Source organism: Phyllobates terribilis, unplaced genomic scaffold (genome assembly GCF_046119375.1).
Source record: "Phyllobates terribilis strain yellow unplaced genomic scaffold, ASM4611937v1 Scaffold_231__1_contigs__length_3143052, whole genome shotgun sequence".
Lineage (NCBI taxonomy): Eukaryota > Metazoa > Chordata > Amphibia > Anura > Dendrobatidae > Phyllobates > Phyllobates terribilis.
The window spans coordinates 1,042,211-1,049,691 of record NW_027362991.1 but is presented as its reverse complement, the minus strand read 5'-3'; positions in this window follow the sequence as shown (position 1 = coordinate 1,049,691).

Below are 7,481 nucleotides of genomic sequence, written 5' to 3'. Positions count from 1 at the left end.
CAGCTCTGCTACATCGAGATGACAGGCTGGACCGCAGCAGAACGCTGCCATCCAGCCTGTCATCCCGCAGACACTGAGAAGCGCAGGCATGCTTGCGCTCCTCAGTGTCTGGCTGTGACGGCATCCAGATGAGCCGACAATGAACTCAGCTCACCTCATGCAAGTCACTGACAGCGTGGGAGAATTCTCCTGCGCATGCGGTGAGCGTGAGAGACTCGGCTCATCTGGATGCCGTCACAGCCTGACACTGAGGAGCGCAAGCATGCCTGCGCTTCTCAGTGTCTGCGGGATGACAGGCTGGATGGCAGCTTTCTGCTGCGATCCAGCCTGTCATCTCGATGTAGCAGAGCTGAAACTGTCCTGGGAACCATGGGAAGGTAAGGATGATGTTGCTTTATTATTTTACTTTTATTGCAGGAGATCGTTGGCATCAGCTGGAATGGGCGTGACGGTAAGTATGGTTTAATTTAGAACATTAAAGAATTGTGTGTTTATTTCAATTAAAGGACTTTATTCTGGGTGTTGTGGTTTTTTTTAAATACTTTACTAGAAATTCATGGTGGTCATGTCTAATATTGGCGTGACCCCATGAATTTTGGGCTTAGGGCCAGCTGATAATGCCAAGCTGGCCCTAACCCCTTTATTACCCAGTGAGCCACCACACCAGGGCCCTGGATGAGTTGGGTACAGCGCCAGAAGATGGCGCTTCTATGAACGCGCCATTTTCCGGGGTGGCTGCGGACTGCAATTTGCAGCGGGTGTGGCCCAGAAAGCTTGGGCCTCCCTGCGCTGTGGATTCCAGCCCCCCAGCGGCCTAGTTGTACCTGGCTGGACACAAAAATAGGGCGAAGCCCCACGTATTTTTTTTTTTAATTATTTCATAAAATTCATGAAATAATTAAGAAAAAAAGGGCTTCCCTATATTGTTGTGTCCAACCAGGTACAAATAGGCAGCTGGTGGTTGGGGGCAGCCCGTTCCTGCCTGCTGTACCTGGCTGGACACAAATATAGGGCGAAGCCCCACATCAATTTTTTTTTAATTATTTCATGAATTTCCTGAAATAATTAAAAAAAAATTGACGTGGGGCTTCGCACTATATTTGTGTCCAGCCAGGTACAGCAGGCAGGAACGGGCTGCCCCCAACCACCAGCTGCCTATTTGTACCTGGCCGGACACAACAATATAGGGAAGCCCTTTTTTTCTTTATTATTTCATGAAATAATTAAAAAAATAAAAATACGTGGGGCTTCTCCCTATTTTTGTGTCCAGCCAGGTACAACTAGGCAGCTGGGGGATGGAATCTGCAGCGCAGGGAGGCCCAAGCTTTGTGGCCCCCCCCCCGCTGCAAATTGCAGTCCGCAGCCACCCCGGAAAATGGCGCGTTCATAGAAGCGCCATCTTCTGGCGCTGTACCCAACTCATCCAGGGCCATGGTGCGGTGGCTCACTGGGTAATAAAGGGGTTAGGGCCAGCTTTGTATTATCGCTGGCCCTAAGCCTGAAATTCATGGGGTCACGCCAATATTAGACATGACCGCCATGAATTTCTAGTAAAGTATTTAAAAAAAACACAACACCCAGAATAAAGTCCTTTAATTGAAATAAACACACAATTATTTATTGTTGTAAATTAAACCATACTTACCATCACGCCCATTCCAGCTGAAGCCAATGATCTCCTGCAATAAAAGAAAAATAATAAAAAACCAACATCATCCTTACCTTTCCATGGTTCCCAGGACAGCTCCAGCTCTGCTACATCGAGATGACAGGCTGGATCGCAGCAGAAAGCTGCCATCCAGCCTGTCATCCCACAGACACTGAGAAGCGCAGGCATGCTTGCGCTCCTCAGTGTCAGGCTGTGACGGCATCCAGATGAGCCGAGTCTCTCACGCTCACCGCATGCGCAGGAGAATTCTCCCACGCTGTCAGTGACGTGCATGAGGTGAGCTAAGTTCATTGTCGGCTCATCTGGATGCCGTCACAGCCAGACACTGAGGAGCGCAAGCATGCCTGCGCTTCTCAGTGTCTGCGGGATGACAGGCTGGATGGCAGCTTTCTGCTGCGATCCAGCCTGTCATCTCGATGTAGCAGAGCTGAAGCTGTCCTGGGAACCATGGGAAGGTAAGGATGATGTTGCTTTATTATTTTACTTTTATTGCAGGAGATCGTTGGCATCAGCTGGAATGGGCGTGACGGTAAGTATGGTTTAATTTAGAACATTAAAGAATTGTGTGTTTATTTCAATTAAAGGACTTTATTCTGGGTGTTGTGTTTTTTTTTAAATACTTTACTAGAAATTCATGGCGGTCATGTCTAATATTGGCGTGACCCCATGAATTTCGGGCTTAGGGCCAGCGGATAATACAAAGCTGGCCCTAACCCCTTTATTACCCAGTGAGCCACCGCACCAGGGCCCTGGATGAGTTGGATACAGCGCCAGAAGATGGCGCTTCTATGAACGCGCCATTTTCTGGGGTGGCTACGGACTGCAGTTCGCAGCAGGGGGGGCCACAAAGCTTGGGCCTCCCTGCGCTGTGGATTCCAGCCCCCAGCTGCTTAGTTGTACCTGGCTGGACACAAAAATAGGGCGAAGCCCCACGTATTTTTTTTTTTACTTATTTCATGAAATTCATGAAATAATAATAAAAAAAAAGGGCTTCCCTATATTGTTGTGTCCGGCCAGGTACAATTAGGCAGCTGGGAGTTGGGGGCAGCCCGTAACTGGATGCTGTACCTGGCTGGCATACAAAAATATGGCAAAGCCCACGTCAAAATTTTTGGGAAAAATTAATTAAAAAATAAATAATAATTTAGGGACTGCATCTTTATTAACTCAAGTGTCATTTAATGTTAAAATAAAGGATTTATTAAAAAAAAAATTGGTGTGGGATCCCCCATAATTTTAGTCTCTAGCGGAGGTTAAGCAGACGGCTGGGGCAGATGTTTGAAGCCTGGGAAGGGGGGTAATACCCACGGAGCTTCCCAGGCTACTAATATCAGCCCCCAGCTGAATACCTAGCCTTTACCAGCTATTAAAATGGGGGACCCCCCCGCCCCAAAGAAATGACGTGGGGTCCCCCCTATTTTAATAGCTAGCAAAGGCTAGGCAGACAGCTGGGGGCTGATATTAATAGCCAAGGAAGGGTGCCATGAATATTGGCCCCCTCCCAGGCTAGAAACACCAGCCGTCAGCCGCCCCAGAAATGGCGCATCCATAGGATGCGCCAATTCTGGCACTTAGCCTCGCTCTTCCACGCTGCCCTGGTGCGGTGGCAGGGGGTAATAGGGTTGGGGTTCATGTCAGCGCCAGCTGCCATGAAGCCCATGTTAGTAATGATGGGCGTCTATAAGACACCCCCATTACTAACCTACAAAGTGTTAAAAAGAAAAAACACACTACACCCAGAAAAAAAATAATTTATTTGAAATAAAACACACCATTTTATTTAATTCTTAGTTTACTAAAAAAAAAATAGTTACCTGTCCACGTTCCTGCGCTGATCTCCCATGCACAGCTGTCACATCTGGAGATGGTGACAGCTGTCATGGCTGCTGTAAGCTCACGCTGCCGGGAACACGTCCGCTCCCGGCAGCGGGAGCCACTGACTGAGGTCACTGGAGTGCATTCAGTCAGCGCAGCTCCGGAGACCTCCTTCACGGCACTGCTGCATCGTGGGAATTTCTCACGGTACAGCAGGGCCATAAAGGAGCTAACCGGAGCAGCGCTGCCTGAACTCCGGCGAACCCGCTCATGCAATGACGGGGCTGCTTTACGGCCCCATCACTCTAGCGGCGGCAGCGGTTCAGAGCGGTCACATTCTATGTGACTGCTCTAAACTGGTGATCTTCGTGGGACACTCGTGGACTACTACGGAGGGGTAAGGATAAGGTTGTGGTTTATTATTTTATATTTTATTACAGGAGATCGACGGCTTCGGGGAATTAGGTGTCTAGGTGAGTATAGGTGTAGTTTTTTATTTTTTACTTTATTTTAGGTGGCGATCGGCGGGGACAGGTAATGTATAAACTAATTTATTTTAGGTAACCACTGGCCACCAATGACATGTATTTAAAATTTATTGGGGACACAGTAGGGCAGTTTAAATAGCAGGATCAGGCTGATGGGAACTACTGCTCCCATCGAGCTGATCCTGCTGGCACGAGTGGACGGGGGACAGACATAGGCCGATGGGAGTAGTAGTGTCACATCGGCCTATGTCTGCCTGCACGCACAGACACCGCGCACACCCGCACACACCCACAAACATCGCACAGACACCGCGCACACCCGCACACACTCGCAGACATCGCACAGACACCCACACACACCAATCATGACCGGCCTGATGGTCTGGGAGGTGAGGCTGACCTGTGCGGCCGTGGGAAAGTTCTTGTGAGTTCATGCAGTCAAGCACGAACTCACATGAACCCTCTGAGGGCACCGCGGCTACTTCAAATGAACAGCTGATCGGCATCACCTGATACCTCAGCTGTTCATTTGAAATAACCGGCGGGAAAGCGCAGCACAGAACGGGAAAGCCGGCGGTGAAGTCTTTTCACTGCCGGCTTCCCCGCCCGGGTCCTTCGCTCCCCGCTCCTTGGTGCTGCGCTCCCCGCACGGTCCTAACTTACGATCAGGATGGGGGGAGCGGAGGACCGGCGTGGGAGGCTGCGGGGAAGCAGTATGGGGCTGTGTGATTGTTTAAAAGCCGGCGGCTATTTACCGCCCGCCGGCTTTTAAACAATCAGGAGAATTCTCTCACGCTGGGATGGCATTCTGATGACAGGCTGGATCGCGGCTGAGCGCTGCCATCCAGCTTGTCATCCTTCAGAGACACTGCAGAGCGCAGGCATTATGGGAACTTCCGATTCCGGTATTCGATATTGTAAAAGTATCGGAATTAAGATACGGCGAATATCGGCCGATACCCGATATTTCAGTATCGGAATGCTCAACACTAGTTAACACTCATTATGGTGTCTGTTCAAGATTAAGACGAAAGGAAAGAAACGACTGAATCAGAGAAGAAGTCACCTATAAGGCACCTGGATGTAAATGTTTATGTGTGATACTGCCTGCGTTTCATCAGTATTGTGGTGCTCGTATGGTCTGCAGTCTTATGATGACTGATAACAACAGGTCACAGCATCTCCTTACTATTGTGTAAGACATACTGAGAGTTGTAGGTTCATGAGATACAAATGTAAATGGGCCTAACTTTACAACTGATTGCTGTACTGACAGTGGTTCTGGTGATATATTAATGTACTAATGGTGGTTCTGGTGACATATACATGTAATGATGATGATGGTGTGTTTATTTACTTACTGGTTCTCTTTATGTATTCATGTACTGATGGAGGTTCTAGTGACGCATTAATGTAGTGATAGTGGTTCTGGTGATATATTTATGTACGGATGATTGTTCTGGTCATGCATTAATTACAGAGCTTGTTACCTGATTCATCGTTGGAGAAGGGGGTGTGCGCTAGAAGACCTATTACTTTCTTGCTCTTTCCTTTACTTGGGGGCTGAGGGTTAATCAGGGGTGGTGGGGCACCATCGGCATCATCTGCCTGGGGCACCAAAATACAATGTCCCGGCCCTACCTAGCAGAAAATGCAGATAACCTTGAAAGCCAATCAGAAGCCGCCGATTGGCTGCAGAAATGACGATTAGTCAAAGACAAAAAAAAGGAACCAAGAGACACAGTATGGAAGAAAGGTGTGAGGGCGGAAGGTGACTATAGTCTGTTTTTTTTACCACCCTCATTTAGGGCGAAGTCAGACGTCTGTATAAATCAGACCAAGATCGGACCTCTGTGCACCGACTGACCGCTGATCTCCCGACCCCAAAAGTGACAGCTTTCTATGAAGCTGTCATGTTCGGGTCGGGAGAGCCGACGGTCACTCAGAGCACTGCAGTTCGATTTATACAGCAGCCTGACTGTGCCCTTAAAGTAGTGGATAATCCCTTTAAATATCTCTCTATAGTAACAATCTCTCCATTTTAAGGGGTACTTTACTCCAAAGATAGATGATAAATGCTTTGCTGGTGCTGTTAACAGACGCTTCTTTTCTGACAAAAAAAAACCTCACTGTGTGAACGTAGCCTTACAGTATAGTTGTTTCTATCGGTGGCAATTACATTGAATTGAGTAGCAGAGTGCATGACTAATTGCTGCGTAACTCAGCCTGTGGCCCAGGAAGAACAGGGATCGGGCTCCCATATTGTGGAGAATAGTGGAGGGGTCCACTGATTTGTCCTCGATCACTAAAGATGGGAAAAATTTATTCAAATGGAATTAGAGAAACGGCAAAAGGTTTAAAAAAAAAGCCACATACTCACCTTATAGGCACACAGGAGGTGGTCAGGTTAAACTTAAGAGGGCTGCGGCAGATCACTCCATTGCAGTCTTTACTCCTGCATTTTTTTCTCATTTTAAGTGCATGTGCATGAAATTTTTGTGACTTTTTAAGATTTTAGTACCTGTGTTTAGTGAGTTTTTTTTTTTTTTTTTTTAGGAGTTTGACATTAAAAGTTGGGATTTAAAAACTTAAAGCAGTTGTCCTCCAGTGACAAGAGATCACCTCTTCTTAGGATGATAACTTGTTGATCGTTGCAGGTCCCAGTAGTCGAACCTCCGCCGATTGGCAGAACAGGAAATTTTTATGCTCGAGGGGAAACTGTTACCCTGTTACAAAATGGAGTATCAAGTCAGACGCCCAACCACGGCTCCATTCCTGCTCTATGGGGCTGGCAGAAAAATCAGAGTGCTGCGCTCAAAAGACCCATAGAAAATGAATGGAGCAGAGCACAAGCTGGGGATAAAAGTGCCCCAGTGGTTGGACCCCCACTAATCAATAAGTTATCACCTATCCTGCAGCTAACTTACTGTAACTTGTTGTCCTCTTAAAATTCTTATCCTAATATGAAAAAAAAAAAAAAACCACATACAAAAAACCCCAGATACTTTATGGGCAGTCAGAAGGCCATATAAGCGAGCAAGATCAGATCACAGTGCGCGGACCGGCCGGCAGCTCTACCGACCCAAGCGTGACAGCTGCATAGGAATACATGAAGCTGTTACGCTCAGGTCGCGAAAGCTGCTGGCCAATCCAATCTTGCTCCAACTTATATGGCCTTCTTACTGTGTCCATAAAGTAAGTCGGAGCAAGATCGGACCACAGTGTGCGGATGGGCCGGTGGCTCTAACCACCTGAGCATAGAAATACAGGAAGCTATGCTCAGGTCTGGAAAGCCGCCAGCCAGTCCAAGCATTGCGTTCCGATCTTGCACCGACTTCTACGGCCGTCTGACTGCGTTCTAAGACCAGCTTTTTTTTTTTTAACCAAAAAAAAAAAAAAAAAAAGCTTAAATAAAAAATAATGTTCTCCCTGCAAAACACTACAAACTGCCTAAGAAACAATGGACATACAGCTTTTTATAGGGATAAGGATTGTGTCACACATACTGT